The sequence below is a fragment of the Triturus cristatus genome, chromosome 2_2, assembly GCF_964204655.1.
Source record: "Triturus cristatus chromosome 2_2, aTriCri1.1, whole genome shotgun sequence".
NCBI classification, from domain to species: Eukaryota; Metazoa; Chordata; class Amphibia; order Caudata; family Salamandridae; genus Triturus; species Triturus cristatus.
The window spans coordinates 1,068,365,930-1,068,382,294 of NC_140582.1; positions in this window are offsets into that span (position 1 = coordinate 1,068,365,930).

Consider the following 16,365-nt stretch of genomic DNA (forward strand, 5'->3'; position numbering starts at 1 on the left):
TTGGTGTAAATCTGTTCAGTAGATTCTGAGAAAATAGCCTTTAAATCAATATATATATCTGAGCCCGCTTACGGTACGCTTACCGTACGCTTACCGTACGCGTACGGTGGCGTGCGCGAGCGCGATTCTGATTGGCTGTTAGATCTTAGTAAACATTCGAATCGGTCGAAACCAGGAAGCGGCGGCCGCCATTTTGTGTGTTTCACTCAGAAAAAAAAGAGTGAAAACAAGAAAAGGGGGCAATGAGGAGAGTTACAGACCCCCTTACATTTGTGAGGGGGTCAAAGAAGGACTGTAAAGTACAAAAAAAACATTTATTGATTTTAAAAAAAATCACGGGGTACGCGTACGGTAAGCTTACGGTAAGCGTACGGAAGAAAAAATAAATTAAAAAAGAAATGAAATGCAGATTTAAGAGTTTAGATATTAGGGAGCTCTAAAAAGAGCTGTTGTGTTTATGAAGTCATTTTGTTAGTGGTACCTACAAGTAAGTACCGATGCAGAGTCTAAGGTTCAAGAGGAAGACTCTGTTCCCTTCATCATTGAAGTGCACACCATCTCCTCTATAAATGTCTTGCATGTCATAACGCAAGTTGTTGTGGTAAATGGCACCCATACCATAGTCACGGAGGAAAGCAGAAACAGATTTGTTGACGTGCTTTCTTGCTTTGTCAATCTGCGGACAGAAATGATTGGACCAGTTCCATTTTTGCCTTTGGCATATGTTGGAAAACACAAAGGCAGTTTTAGGGAAAAGTGAAAACAGTTGTGCAAAGGTGTCCTTCATAAGCATTTCCAGACCTACCCCAGTCAAAGTGCCTAGGTCATTGCCACCACAGTGCACTATTATGAGGTCAGGGTGTTGGATTTGCATGAAGGATTTCACCAATGGCATCAATTGGTGCCACTTTAACCCTCTCTGACCAATCCATTTAATGTCTACATTTGGCAAAGCAAGGTCTCTCACCATATCTGTTTTCTCTGCAAACTTTTCACTCCAGAAGACATAGCTGTGCCCTACAATCCACACTGTGAACATCTTCAAAGGAGAACTGGATGCACTCAGGAGGTGTCTTTCAGTAGAATGGCAATATGAAAAGAAAGACAGTTTGGAAATGGAGGCATACATATTTTTTTCAAAACAAAAAGAACTGATTGGCTGTTTCATACCATTCTAGAATAAACACTAGGCTGTATGTGTAAATTAATAGAAGCATGTTTTGTATTGGTACAAAAAAATGTGTTACCAAAGAACAGTACTATGGATTTGCTGTTAGGTTTGAAAAGTCAAGCACTCTTGCTCTGTGGAATTGAAACATTGTGTGGCGAACTTCTGACCTAACTCCACACAGCAGTGTTCCATGAGCTGTTGCTATGGTAGCAGGCAGAAGTCAAGTTGGGGGAAGGGTACTAGGCAGAAGTCAAGTTGGGGGCAGGGTACTTTTGGAAAAGGGTTGGTTTTCAACCAATAGAAATGTGTGATTACATTTGAAAAAAAGGGGGAAGCACTGAGATTTGAAACTTACATGTATATGTGTGGAAAAATAGAGGGAAAGTTTGCCATTATCTGGTTCTGCTGAGAGGAGAGAGGTGAACAGAACAGAGATCCTGGCTCTGATAATCTGCTGTTTGAGTGCCACATTTCTTTCACAACTAACTAATTTTAAAGGTGAGGTTAGAGTTTGAGAGGAGATGTATATGGTAAATTAAGAAATGAATAATAGAAATGGAAATTCTTTTTGTTGAAGTTGCGTTTATCATTTTCTGTTTTGGGAGAAATTTAAATGTGAGGAACATGTAAAATAATATGGACTATGTTTTCACGATAAATTAAGGTGTACTGGAAAAAAAAAGAATAGTTTAAGGGTTTGAGGTTGGACTCAGTAATGCAAATACATTCAGCATCACTAAGGCTGGTTGCCCTTGCTGGAATGTAGGCAGCCACCCAGGTTACACATGGTGGTGGTCTGAAAAAGCAGTTTGGACATGTGCATTTAAAAAAATCAAAAAAGTGGTTTCATAATGTGTCAGTCTGTAAAAGTGATTTTCACTTGCCAAAAAAAAGAGCAGTAAGTGTGCATTCAAATTGGCAAAGAAATTTCGTTTTGGGACTAATGTGAAAACATGACTGTGTGGAAATAGGAATTACAGGCAGAGATTTATTGCGTTTTTTTCTGGTGATTTCACAGTTGCATTAGTAGGAAAAAGGGGGAGCGATTTTTTGGGGGAAGAAGCAGACTCTTAGCACACACCCATCTGCTTGCCATGTATAATCATGCACAGTATTTACAAGCGAGTGGGGATTTCAGGTTTTAGTCTGTAATGCAAATACATTCAGCATCACTAAGGCTGGTTGCCCTTGCTGGAATGTAGGCAGCCACCCAGGTTACACATGGTGGTGGTCTGAAAAAGCAGTTTGGACATGTGCATTTAAAAAAATCAAAAAAGTGGTTTCATAATGTGTCAGTCTGTAAAAGTGATTTTCACTTGCCAAAAAAAAAGAGCAGTAAGTGTGCTTTCAAATTGGCAAAGAAATTTCGTTTTGGGACTAATGTGAAAACATGACTCTGTGTGGAAATAGGAATTACAGGCAGAGATTTATTGCGTTTTTTTCTGGTGATTTCACAGTTGCATTAGTAGGAAAAAGGGGGAGCGATTTTTTGGGGGAAGAAGCAGACTCTTAGCACACACCCATCTGCTTGCCATGTATAATCATGCACAGTATTTACAAGCGAGTGGGGTTTTCAGGTTTCAGTCTGTAATGCAAATACATTCAGCATCACTAAGGCTGGTTGCCCTTGCTGGAATGTAGGCAGCCACCCAAGTTACACATGGTGGTGGTCTGAAAAAGCAGTTTGGACATGTGCATTTAAAAAAATCAAAAAAGTGGTTTCATAATGTGTCAGTCTGTAAAAGTGATTTTCACTTGCCAAAAAAAAGAGCAGTAAGTGTGCTTTCAAATTGGCAAAGAAATTTCGTTTTGGGACTAATGTGAAAACATGACTCTGTGTGGAAATAGGAATTACAGGCAGAGATTTATTGCGTTTTTTTCTGGTGATTTCACAGTTGCATTAGTAGGAAAAAGGGGGAGCGATTTTTTGGGGGAAGAAGCAGACTCTTAGCACACACCCATCTGCTTGCCATGTATAATCATGCACAGTATTTACAAGCGAGTGGGGTTTTCAGGTTTCAGTCTGTAATGCAAATACATTCAGCATCACTAAGGCTGGTTGCCCTTGCTGGAATGTAGGCAGCCACCCAAGTTACACATGGTGGTGGTCTGAAAAAGCAGTTTGGACATGTGCATTTAAAAAAATCAAAAAAGTGGTTTCATAATGTGTCAGTCTGTAAAAGTGATTTTCACTTGCCAAAAAAAAAGAGCAGTAAGTGTGCTTTCAAATTGGCAAAGAAATTTCGTTTTGGGACTAATGTGAAAACATGACTCTGTGTGGAAATAGGAATTACAGGCAGAGATTTATTGCGTTTTTTTCTGGTGATTTCACAGTTGCATTAGTAGGAAAAAGGGGAAGCGATTTTTTGGTGCAGAAGCAGACTCTTAGCACACACCCAGCTCCTTTCCATGTATAATCATGCACAGTATTTACAAGCGAGTGGGGTTTTCAGGTTTCAGTCTGTAATGCAAATACATTCAGCATCACTAAGGCTGGTTGCCCTTGCTGGAATGTAGGCAGCCACCCAGGTTACACATGGTGGTGGTCTGAAAAAGCAGTTTGGACATGTGCATTTAAAAAAATCAAAAAAGTGGTTTCATAATGTGTCAGTCTGTAAAAGTGATTTTCACTTGCCAAAAAAAAAGAGCAGTAAGTGTGCTTTCAAATTGGCAAAGAAATTTCGTTTTGTGACTAATGTGAAAACATGACTCTGTGTGCAAATAGGAATTACAGGCAGAGAACCATTTTTAAAGCAATTTTTAAAAAAAACAAATGAATAAATATTTTTTTGAGTGGGTATGGTAAGTCAATAATAATAATTGTACTCTCAAAGACCTTGTAATGTGATAATTGATTTTTAGTGTTTTTTTTTTTAAAAAAAAAAAGGTACGCGCACCGTACGCGTACGGTAAAAAAAAAAAAAAAAAGTTTTTAAAAACATATGTAAAAAAAAGATGAAAGATAAGGTTGGCTCTTAAAAGAACCGTTGTGTTCATGCAGGGACAGAGGAAAGAAAGAATGGGAAAATTATTCAAAGCGACAAGTGTGCTGATCTATTTTGTTGTTCACTAGGGAAACACTGGTCTCCCTATGGCAAATTAGATCTTGACAAAAGGCGCATCGAATATCAACCCTCCGAAATCGAGGGTTCATTTCCAGAGGGCCAGCAAAAGGAGATGCTCCCCCCACAGATGAAGGGCTCACCTGACCTGCAGAAGAAGGAGTCAGCTCTGCAGATGATGGTCCAGGCTGAGCTGCTGTGGATGTACTTGCTTGTCTTTCTGAAGAGTTACCTCCAAAAAGATGACCATGTGTCCTTCTGTGTACATCCTTGAGGTGTCTCTTCATGGTATGATTCCCAAAGGAATACTTCCTGTCAGGATTACCTCTTGAAAGTACACGCTGACACAGCTTGCAAGTTACTAAGGGTGCATTCACCTTTTGCTGGCCTTCAGGAAAAGTAAAATAATCCCATACATAAGAGGGCTTTTGTTTCCTCGCTCTCTGCCTCAAAACAGTGCTGCTAGTGCTAGCCTCACTCTCAGAAGAGCTCTGCTGTTCGGCCATCGTATCACAAAGACAACCCAGCTCCTTCTCCTAAGGGATCACAAGCAGAAATGAGGGGAATGGGTGTGGTGTAGGAGAGTTCTAGAACTGAAAGTAGTTTCAACCAATCAAAAGTTGTGTTTCATGATCACATGACCTACCGTACGCTTACGGTACGCTTACGGTACGCTTACGGCAAAAGTGCGCATGCGCGTAAAAAAGACACGCGCTTGCGCGCATGCGCATAACAGTCACTACCCGACACTTCCGCGTAACGTGCGCGTGTAGCGTACACGCGTACGCGTCCCACGCGGAGTACGCGCGGCTACGCAAATTGCGTAACTATACGCAAACAGCGTAGATAAATTACGGGCGTTGCGTAAACCGTACGCTTACCGTAAGCTTACGGTACGCGTACTAAAAAATAATAAAAAAAAAAAAAAAAATGTACTGCAAATAAATTTTACATGTTTATTTTAAAAAATATATTAAAAATAAACATATTAAAGAATTTTAAAAATTTAACCATAGTCTTTATAAAAGGTAAGAAAATTAAAATAAAAATATGTTAAAAAAAATAGAAGAAAAAAAAAACAATTAGCATTTAAAAAACCTTGCAAATTCACTGAAAAAACCATGGGTTTCACACACGTTATAGTTAGGAATTAGCATTTAAAAAACCTTAGAAATTCAGTGAAAAAACCATAGGTTTCACACACGTTATAGTTAGTAATTAGCATTTAAAAAACCTTAGAAATTCAGTGAAAAAACCATAGGTTTCACACATGTTATAGTTAGCTGGACATTTTACTCGTAAAAAACCAATGAAATTCCCCCGTTATAGTTAGTTCAGCTAACTATAACTCGCGCGCCCGCAATGCACTACTGATGACGTCACATATTACATCACTCATGACATGGTCAGTGACATCACTCATGACATCACTGATGACATCTCAAATGACATCACTGATGACCTCACTGATGACATCATCCTTGTGATAGAGTGGCAGACCTCCTCTTCCCCTAATAAAACCTTTGATACACACATTCAAAAATAGAGACTAAAATTTACATAAGAATGGACATACCAATAACAGTTACAACAACCTCTTCAGTAATTCTAAGATCCACATACACATCCACTCATTCACCAACAGTCCAATACAGTCACTCATACATGTACTCACTTATCATATGTACTCATACACCTATACATCCTGTTACACAATGCCACTCATCCATAGAGCTACTCACACACATAGTCACTCATGCTAATAAAGAATCAAACATACATTTACTTGCATATACAGTTATACACACACCACCACACTTACTTCTACGGAAACTTACACATACTTAGTCTTTTAAACAATCACTTATAGAAATACATACTTATTCATACAGGAACTCTTTCAATCTCTCACTCTCACATATACTCACATATATAAACCAATAGTCACATATACTAGTTTTAAACATATGTACTTACTCATAAAGACACTATTGAGACAGTCATTCACTCACTAACACACCCATACACACACACATCCACCCATGCAGTCCTGCACACATGCTCTGTTCAACACATACAAACAGTGAGTCACTCATTCATGCACCTATGCACTACGTAATACCCCCCACCAAACCATGCAGACACTCATACTGATACTCAAAAAACCAACTAATAACCTATATAGACACCCATGTAGCTACTCACCAACCCATGCAGCCACTTATACACAAAGTGAAAAAATGATACAGATATTTATATATTTAAACATTACTCACTAAGCCATGTATTCACTATGATACACTTAATCAGTCAGTTACACAATCAATTTTTCAAAAAGAAATCATCCATTTAGACAGTAATATACCCATTTATTCTTCCATCGACCTTGAGATATACATATATAAAACATATTTAATTTTCAGAAAAACACACATTCACTGGATGATGTCATCAGTGAGGTCATCAGTGATGTCATTTGAGATGTCATCAGTGATGTCATGAGTGATGTCACTGACCATGTCATGAGTGATGTAATATGTGACGTCATCAGCAGTGCATTGCGGGCACGCGAGTTATAGTTAGCTGAACTAACTATAACGGGGGAATTTCATTGGTTTTTTACGAGTAAAATGTCCAGCTAACTATAACATGTGTGAAACCTATGGTTTTTTCACTGAATATATATATATATATATATATATATATATATATATATATATATATATATATATATATATATATATATATATATATATATATATATATATATATATATATATATATATATATATCTCTTGCCAACATCTTTCACTCAATGTTGATATTTCCCTCGGTGTTAATAGAACTACGTTTTCAGTTGTTTCCTACATTTAAAAACCAAGGATTGTATGCACAAGGAAATTAGGAGTGTGCTAGAAATCCTGCATCTGCCACAGGAAAAGGCTCTGTCTCACATGCAGGCTTTACAACTTGGTGGAACATAGAAAGTAGTGAGGTTGGCTGATCTAAGCAGCTGACATAATTTATGCCGGCTACTTTTTCATGCTCTGAAATGTGGGGTTCATTGCTCTGTGGGTGATGCTAAGCATCTTGAATTGGTCCCGCTTCTAAACAGGCAGCCATTGCAGGGAGTTTAATGTTAGGCAGATGGGAGTCGACTTCAAGTCTTGCGGTTACAGTTGGAAAGGTCACGAGTTTTCTCAGTGGCTCCTAGATAGATATTGTTCCCTTAATCAATAGCTGATTGTACTAAGGTGATCACTACAGTCACACGGAGGCTGGAGTTAACAAAACGCAGCATTCAGCATAGACTCTTTACACAGTGAAATCAAGAACTGGCAATAGACACAACCTAGGGGGCAGGGCATAGTTACTGATCTAAATGAATTCCCAGGTTTTGCACTGTATTTGCAGGGGCTGGACAGGTTCTCATGGCTTGTGGCCATTTGCCGGAGGAGGAGAGGTTCTGATTGAAGGGTTGAGCTTCAAAATGTGAGCTCATGTCCACCATTCACAGCTTCTAATCAGACTGCAGAAAATGGCGAAGAGAGTAGCACTGGCACCCGTACAGTCATTGTAATCCAGTATCACATTAAAGCCCATTCTACGTCTAGTAAGACCAGTTGAGAGTGGTTTTACTTTACCCATAACAATTTCCAAATGCATTTTCCCCAAAAGGAATGGAAAAGATTTACAAAAGCTTTATGCTCACTTGAAGTAGTACAACAGGGGTACTCTTTTACACACTCTTTCTCTTTTTGAATTAGCCCAGAGACAACGTCCAGCTCTCTATTAGTAAGTGTGTACAAAGAGGGCACAGTTGTTTCTATTTTTACTTATTCTATACGAATACTCCCACCTTATTCTCATTTTAGATGGTTCGGGCTATTCATAAAAGCTTGTAAATTACTTACTCCAAATGCTTTTGTGAATAAGCATCAATGCCTTGTATTTCTTCCTCCTCCCACATGTTCCACTTCCCCTGTGTATTGTTTTGTTTGTGATAGCATCTTTGACCTCTTGAGTCACAGAAAAACATTTCCTCTTGTAAAAGAACGGACATACTTTCCCCTTCTTTAGGTGATTCAGAAACTAAGGGGCATATGTATCAACATCACCATTTGCGATTCTGAAATAGCGATTTTTAAAGAATCGCTATTTGAGAATTGCAAAACGGTATGTATTTAAAAAATTGCTAACTTTTTGTGATTTCTTAAAATTCCTTAATTGCGATTAGCAAATTGCGAAATCGCAATTAAGGAATACCTGCCCATTCATTTCTATGGGCCAGGAGACCCATAGGAATGAATGGGAAGTAATTCTCAAATAGCGAATCGCAATTTGCTAATCGCAATTTGAGAATAATTTCAAAGGTGCAAGGGTGTCATGATGACACCCTGATGCACCCCTGAAATGAGCATGTGTGTGCATATGGCGCACATACATGCCCTAAGGGCATGTATGAGCGCCACGTGGCACTTTGTAAAATTCAAAAAAGTGCATTTTGAAAGGAAATCGCAAATTACCACCAACTGGAAGTTGGTGGTAATTTGCGATTTCTTAAGGATAATTCGCACAACTTGGGTGCTTTTTACATTTCATTTAAGAAATCGCAATTTGCGATTTCTTAAATGCTTACGCAAAATTAAGAAATCGCTAAATTAGCAATTCCTTAATTTTGCGATGGGATTTGGCTCATACATCCCGATTACCGATTTTTTAATCGCAAACGCTGTTATTTTGCGAATCGCAGCGTTTGCGATTAAAAAATCGTTTGATACATATAAGTGTAAGTGAGTAGCTGAAGACCAACAAGACATCCGATACTAGCTACAAAAGTCCAGATTTATTTGCAAAATTATATATTTATTTCGGTGATGGCAACTTGTGTCTCTTTAAAACACAAGTGAAATTAACTACTTCAGGGAATGTCCGTATTATGTACATCACTCTTGAGATGTATATCCTTTCACCAAATATCGATTTACAGTATTTAGGGCCAGATGTACGAAGAATGTTACCGCAGGCAAATGGCCCAATGGGTCGTTTGCGACCGGTAAAATGCTTTTTAGCATGTACAAACCCTATTTTGCGAGTTGGTAACCTATTGCCGACTCGCAAAATAGGGTTTGTGAGTCGCTATTAGGAAGGGGCTTGTTAAGGGCGCCCCTTCCTAATAGCGAGTCGTAATGGTATGCAGGAAGGTTTTGCGACCAGGAATGCAGTCGCAAAACATTTGCAGTTACCACCAACTTCAAGTTGGAGGTAAGCCATTTGCAAACAGGAAGGGGTCCCCAAGGGACCCCTTCTCCTTTGAGAATGGTGGTGCCAACATTGTTTCAGAGCAGTCAGTGGTCCCATGGACCACTGCCTACTCTAAAAAATTGAAAAGAAAACTTTCCTTTTTTTGTAAAAATGCATCCAGTTTTCCTCTAAGGAAAACGGGCTGAATTTCCACCCAAAAAAACAGGTCTATTTAAAAAGCAGTCACAGGCATGGTGGTCCACTGACCCGAGCAGGCCACCATCCCTGTGAGTGCTGAGCATTCCCAATGGGTCGCAAATTGCGACCTGCCTCATGAATATTAATGAGGCAGGTCACTTGTGACCCATTTGGGAAACGCAAACAGTGTCTCAGACTCTATTGTACATTAGAGATTGCGACTTGCAATTTGCGAATAGTTAAAATTCTCAAACAGCAAGTCGCAATCTCTAATGGTCGTACATCTGGCCCTAAATCTGATCTGGATTTTGCATTTCTCCTTTTGTAGTACCCTAATACCAAAGGTTTTAACTCTTTTCACATGAAAGTGTGCAGTCATCATGTTCAGGTGGTTATGCACAGCAAAGATAATCCAAAATGAAAAAAACACATGGGAACTGCAGCAGATCCGCAGCTGAAGGCAGGAATCAGAGCAGAAGTCAGCTAATGTATACAAGATGTTTCAGTCCAGACCATTTGTCGCAGTTTGGAGGGGGAGGGAGAGCAGAGAATGGGAAGCAGGTTTAAGCTTTGGGAGCAGTGTTTATACTGAATTGATAAAGAGGGAAGGGTGGTTCTCGTTTTCCCGGACATGCTGTGGCTGAGCAGAAAAGGGGCTGTACGGGAACAGAAAAGGCACACAAAGGAAACTGATCCATGCACGGAGGCGTGGCCTGGTTTGCGGTCTAGGTGGAGAGGGCATACGCGAGGTAGAGGGAAGCTAGTGGGCCATGTCAGTTTAGGTATGGCTGGTGAGTCGAGAGAAGTTGGAAGGTTTTAGGGTCCAGCGTGCCAGGCTGTAAGGCACGTATGGCAGGACCTAGGACCAACGCCATCCCTTGTATAAAGTATACCCACTCCATGCTGCACTGAGCATGCAGGGTCAGTGTACCGTCGGAGAGAGAGAGAGGGGACTCAACAAAACATTTTGGAAAAAGTGTTCATTTTGCAAAATCAAATACCTCTATACTAATATATTTTACTGACATTTCTGAAGAAGAACTAATAAAACTTTAAATCAATCAATTAATCAGGGGTTTGTAAAGCACGCTGGGGTGGAGGGGGGGCAGGGAATAGTCGAAGAGCCTGTGTCTGACACAGAACACAGGAGCAATAGAGTTCTTTAGCAGCAACTCATTTACAGTTCAGAATATAAAAAACAGGGTGCATAGCAGGTATATATTTTTGCCACAGGAAAAACTGTTTTGGTCGCTTAACAGCCTAGCCAGTAGAAAAATATCCATAAAATTCTAAGGAAAAACAACCTCAGTTTTAAAAACTGTGTTGAGGCGTCACTGTTATGCAAGGTAATAGAGCAACAGCATTCCTGTGTTGGAAAATAACCCAAACATGCCATGCAATACTACACTGTCACTGTTAATTGCTGAAGGATTCCGCACGCGCCACCTTGTATTAGGACTTCTACTAAATCATGTGATGCTTTGTTGGCCAGCCTGCCTGGAGTGCATCTCAGGTGTGTTAGAGCAGTGTTAAATGCCAGTGTGCTAAAGGTGATCCCTGATAGCCAAATTGCCTGCGGCTGCTCATTGTGCCAATGGGCTCTGCCCTGCACCAGGGCTGCTGCCGAAGGGCACTCTACCTGCAGCAAGGGACCTCACAGGGTAGGTATACATTAGGCAATGGATGTCATGATGCCAGTGTCAACATTGCCCTGGTATGTAAGGGAACCCTTGCCGTGCCAATTTGTGGCCCATCGCCCAGCTCTAAAATGGTGTAAGAACAACTTGCCACACTGGCCAGGCGTGTTATGAAATTTCCCAAGATTTTAAAGCAAGTCACAGTGCATGGCAGTGGCCACCAGGCTGCATATTCTCTAAGTACTTACACAGAACAAAATATTTCCATTACCCACTGAAAACAACTCTGTTCTTACTTCAGGATATATCAGCGTTGGCTCTGGACACTCAAAGAATTAGAACTTTTCAACAGCCAATTTAAGGGAGAAAGCCCAATCGTTCAATGCATCAGTGGCAGAAACAAGGCCATATGTGATGACGTGGCAAATTGCTGCTGCAACGAAGCTGGACCTGGATCCTTCAGAAACCAAAATGAGGATGTACCGTCCGTGTTGACAGGTATATATGCGAAAACACAAATAAAAAAAAGTCTCTGGTAGAATAAACTTCTTTTCAGATCTATATAGTGTGATCTTGGCCCATGTGCATTAGAGCGCTTTACATGAGCACCAGCTTAAATTACACATGGTCAACTTCAATTACTTGTGTTTTTATGCACGGGAAGATAACGTGATTTGCTCAAAGTCACAGGACGTCAAGCTGGCGCAGGGACGAGCGCATGATGTATCTCAGTTCTAAGATGGACAGCTCTGGCCTTTAGACCACATTCGCTCCACCCGATCAAGAAAGTGGGTCTCCCTGGTCACAAAAGATCCCCACAGCAGCCTGCGCCTGCCTGAATGTGGAAGGATTCGCCATTTTAGTGACATAGGGGCATATTTATATCAGACTTGCGCCACTTTTAGTCCGCCGTAGCGTCACTTTTGTGACGCAGCGGCGGCGTAAACCCTGCGCCATGTTGCGCCCCATTTACATCCTGACACATCTATGGAGATGCGTCACGGTGTAAAGCCCTGCGCCACATGAAACCTGCGTCAGGTTTCATGTGAGCGTTTCTACTCAGGGGGGCGTTCCGTCGCAGGAACGCCCCTGAAAAGTGACTCTGAAATCTATAGGATTTCACTGAGTCACTTTCCCAATGCTGATGCATCAAAACCCTGCGCCTGATTGAAGCAGGCGTAAGGCTTGACGCACCATGTTAGGGATAGGAAAGGTTGGAACAGTGCTGGAGTTGCGTCGCGCTTGCGACGCAACTTCAGCACTGCGCCAACCTTACGCCGGCAGATGCGTCACGTATCTGCTTGTCCTTGCGCCACGATGCACCGCATTGTAAATGCGGCGCATCTGCGGTGGCGCAAGGGCAAACTTGCGTGACGCATCTTCCCTGGCGCATCCATGCTGATTTGCAGGGATGCGCCAGGGAACATAAATCTGCCCCATTGTTTGTTCACTGAGCTCGTGTACTACCCATCTCCGAATAGAAAGCAGCCGTCTGTCTGACTCTACAGTACTGCCGGGCACAGTACAGTACACTGCAAACAGTAAAAAAATAAAACATTATATTGGGAAATGCTTGAATTCATCTCAACAGCTGTTAATTCCTTTGGGTGCATCACATTGCATTGTTTTTTACCCAGTCTGTACCATTACAAACAGGGATCACCCAAATGTAACTTAGTATTGACCCACCCTTAAAGGGACACTGTAGCCTGAAGTGCTAACCTTGTTGTCTCAGCAAAAAAGAAACCGGATCTGTTCAGAGAGGTGCATCTTGGGTTTTGTGACACAGCAGGTTTAGACCACTGCCACTTAGTGAGACTGATATAGGAAGCAAAACAAAAAAAATTATAGGTTGAAATACTTGCGTTTTCTGACGTACTAGTAATTTACCCAAGGGACATTCAGGAACAAACCAATCACAATAGCCCATATGAAAGCAAACCCTTGACAAGCGTATAGCAATGCAGTCAAGATTGATGAGTGCAGATAGAATTGCTGGATGTCTGAGACACAGGGGGCGAAAGGTAAGATATCCAATAACGAGATGATGTCAATACTATTGTAACTACTTAACAAGTGCAAACTACAAATAACCACTGGCTCCATCCCATGTGGCAGGTGCCTCTAGGATCAATAGGAGACATCCCTAGAGAACAAAGAAGGTGACTTCAAGATAGGCTGCAGGTAAGACATTGCAAAGATCAAATACAACCTCACAATCTCATGCACAGCATAACTGCAGAACTTCAATGTCTCACAAGACAGGACACTTAAAAAAAGATCTTGGCACAGTCTGTCAGGAAGACTGCCTCTAGCAACAGTGTTTTTTTTTAAAGTCAAATATTTCCTGTTCCGATGCATTTTTACAGCTGGCCAAAAAGTATCATGACAGAGCCACAACTCTTTTCAACATGTACACTGTGGGTTGGCCACGACTTTATGGAAGTGTCCATGATGGAAAGGTATTAGGCGCAACCTACAAAATAGGCATTCTAGATGGATGCTCACCATCGTCGACTGATACAAATAAACAAAAGGTGCATTAGGCAACACAAAGGTTGTATGAAAGTACCTAAATTCTTAGAGCCTGATTCACAAAGGTAATCTGAAACAAAAGTCTAACTTCACAACTTCGATTATTCACAGAGGTCATTTATGAGTCGTATCTTTAAGTCCGCATTTGGGCCAGAATCTCGGCAGTCGGGGCGGAATCTCTGCAGTTGGGCAGAATCTCCGGCTTGGGCCAGATGGACATTGCCTACAATACGAAACACCTTTGTAACTGCTTACCATCCCCCTCCTACTCCAGCTGAAACACTGCAGCCCAACAGCGAATCCCAGCGCTGCAGCAAACATAAAAGTAGAGCTACCACATACAAACTCTTTGAGACCTTTCAACATGTTGCTAAATGTGTTTGTTGGTCTGTCCCTAGCCATGCGCAAAGAAGATTTGAGGAGGAAGAGAGTAGAACCTATGTCAAGGTCCTTGCTGCTCTCCATTTTCTTGCTACAGGGTTGTTTCAAAGGGTCTCCAGTGACCTTGTGGGTAACTCACAGGCAAACCAGTTGCAATGCTTGCATCAGGTGCTGAGCTGCATCACCACAGAAGGCGAGCCCATCTCCACAGAAGAATGCCCCAAACACTGGCCAGGAGGCAAAGGGTAGCTAGGGATTCCTCATTTCCCGCTTCCCACGTGTGCTCAGTGGAATTGATTATACCCATATGGCTCTTCAGTCACCTCACCGTATTGCACACATCTTCTGCAACAGTCACCGGTGGTATTCCATCAATGTACAGGGTGTTTGTGATGCCAATGGTAGATTCATTGATGTGCTTGCTGTGTTTCTAGGCAGCACCCATGACAGCTATGTTTTCTGCAGGTAACCTCTTGCATGGCGGATACCAGCGGGAGAATTTGGCAACATGTGGCTACTGGGTAAGTACCAAGCACAAAACACGTGTGAAATGTTTAAATGTAATGTATAAATGCTATCTCACATAAACCACCTTTTTACAACAATATTCATCATGCCACATACACAGCTTAAACAGACACTGCGTGTACCAAAGTATAGATCATGTACTGTACAGATGCAAGAGGGACATGTAATCAGTACCCTAATTTCCCTCCTCAGGTGGTGCTGGGTATGCACTATCCCCTCAACTCCTCAAACCATACAGATGTGCAGCCACTGTACCTCAGTGTAGGTACAAAAGGGCACACATATGTACTCGAGCCATCATAGAGCATACTTTTGGTCTCCTTAAGTCGCAATTCATATTTATTGACCGTATGGGGTGGGTGCTGCTGTACTCCCCTGAAGTTGTGTGCAAGATCATAGTAGCCTGGTGTGTCTTGCACAACATAGCTTTAAGTTGTAGCTTACGCATACCTCTGAACCCTCAGCTACATCTGAATCCGGGCAACAGGGCATTTGCACAGAACTGAGGGCAGTGTATGCAAGTCCGTGATCAGCTAGTTACCATTTTTTCCACCTGAGCAACCTGTTGTGTTACAGACAGCATGTGTTTTGCAGTCTGTTGTCAATGATGATAGTTGGATATTTAACAATATGTCCAAAAAGTCCATCCTGGGACTATTTTGCAAGCCACACTCTATGTATGTAAACAACAGCTGGTGACAGGAGTCAAAGGAATGGCTCTGCAATATGTCATGTGCAGATGTCAGCAAATAGAATTAGAAATCTGTCTATTAGGAATCCATTGCCTCAGAGGATATCTGTGCATGTGTGAGACCTCCCATGACCTTTTGACAATGGGGGCCTGATTCACAAAGGGACTTCACTCTTGCATTGTGGAGGATTTGCCCCCAACTACAATAACCCTCCCACAACTGAGGGGCCTGAACAATGAGTAAAGAGGTACCATAAAAATCAGGCCCCATGTGTCTGGGGATACCCAGCACTGCTTCCCCCGACTTTGGTGTAACACTACAGTCAACACTGAGGGGATAAGAAATTGTGGACTTCATATACCATGATACAAAGAAGCACACTTGCCTGGGAAGTGATGTTGTGTCTGGCCACACCTGTTGCCTGTCGAAACGTATTTACATTGCCTGCTCTATCATTAGTCTCACATTCCTTAGGTTCCTTTTTGTAAAAATTGCATTCCAACCCAGTACGCACTCGGGCCAGAGATTCTGAAAACGGGCCAGAACCAACAATTTTCATACATGCATACAGGAAATTTTAGGCAGGAAATACATCACAGGAAGTTGTGGCAGCCATTTTCTGTGCATTTTAAGTCACCCTCTGCACCAGATCAGATACTCTGCCATCCTGCTGCTCCAAACGCCGAAACTGCCCCAACATGACTCAGGGACTTGAGGAGAAACGACCCCCTTTCACGAAAGGGAATTGGACCAGTTAGCAGAGGGGGTACCAGCTGTATGGGGCCCTGAGGCCCAGCTGAGTAAAGCAGTGCACACCAGAATCTGGACCACCACTGCAGAGCGCTACAGTGCAGTGGGCATGTATGACTGGTGGGGCAGGGCATGCCGTAAGCGCTGGGAGGAACTAAAACGCTGGT